The sequence below is a fragment of the Humulus lupulus genome, chromosome 5, assembly GCF_963169125.1.
Source record: "Humulus lupulus chromosome 5, drHumLupu1.1, whole genome shotgun sequence".
Classification (NCBI taxonomy): Eukaryota; Viridiplantae; Streptophyta; class Magnoliopsida; order Rosales; family Cannabaceae; genus Humulus; species Humulus lupulus.
In genome coordinates this window covers 71,642,126-71,642,993 of record NC_084797.1, presented here as the reverse complement: position 1 = coordinate 71,642,993, position 868 = coordinate 71,642,126, and the positions used below count along the sequence as shown (strand labels likewise).

The window sequence follows — 868 nt, the reverse complement described above, 5'->3', positions numbered from 1 at the left end:
GCTTGATTCACTAGTTGTTGTTGAGGCATATTCTGCTGATATTGACCTTGAAACTAAGATTGCTGGCCCTGATTGTTTCTCCAAGAAAATTTAGGGTAATTTCTCCACCCAGCATTATAGGTGTTGGAGAATGGATTGTTGAATGGTCTCTGAAAATTTCCCACAGCTTGAACCTAAGCTTGGTCCATTGGAATGTTATTATTATTACTAGCAGGACACTGATCAAAAGAGTGAGAACCACCACAAATTTCACACCTAGTTGCCATCTGAATCGCATTGGCATAAACATTATTTTGCTACAATTGTTTTGTCAACGAGACCACTTGTGCTGTCAGAGCGGTAATTGCATCAAGTTCATGTACCCCAGCTACCTTACTAACCCCAGATGACCTCTCATCAGACCACTGATGATTGTTTGTGGCCATATCCTCTAACAGTTGATAAGCTTCATTGGCACTCTTACTCATGAATGCCCCACCAGTTGCAGCATCAATAATTATTCTTGTTGTACTACACAACCCATTGTAAAAATTGTGGACCAACATCCACTTTTCTATACCATGATGAGGAAATTTTGTCAATTTCTCCTTGAACCTTTCCCAAGAGTCATACAAGATTCACCGTCCAGCTGATAAAAATTATTAATCTCCCCTCTCAATTTAGCAGCTTTTGATGGAGGAATGAACTTGGCATGGAATTTCTTAGCCAAATCCTCCGAAGTATTTATCAAAGTGGATTGAAAGGAGTTCAACCAACTCTTAGCTCTTTCCCTCAGCGAGAATGGGAATAGCCTCAACCTGATTGCATCGTTTCCCATTCCATTATACTAGAAGGTATTACACAACTCCAAGAAATTAGCCAAGTGTAT

At 39.9% G+C, this 868-nt stretch overlaps 1 non-coding gene across 1 annotated transcript; it reads left to right on the top strand.

Moving 5' to 3' along the window:
• Nucleotides 1-555: 555 nt before the first annotated feature.
• On the top strand, nucleotides 556-661 carry LOC133780963 (small nucleolar RNA R71). Its single transcript, XR_009869766.1, has one exon. It is a non-coding gene; the product is annotated as a small nucleolar RNA R71 (small nucleolar RNA).
• Nucleotides 662-868: the final 207 nt, after the last annotated feature.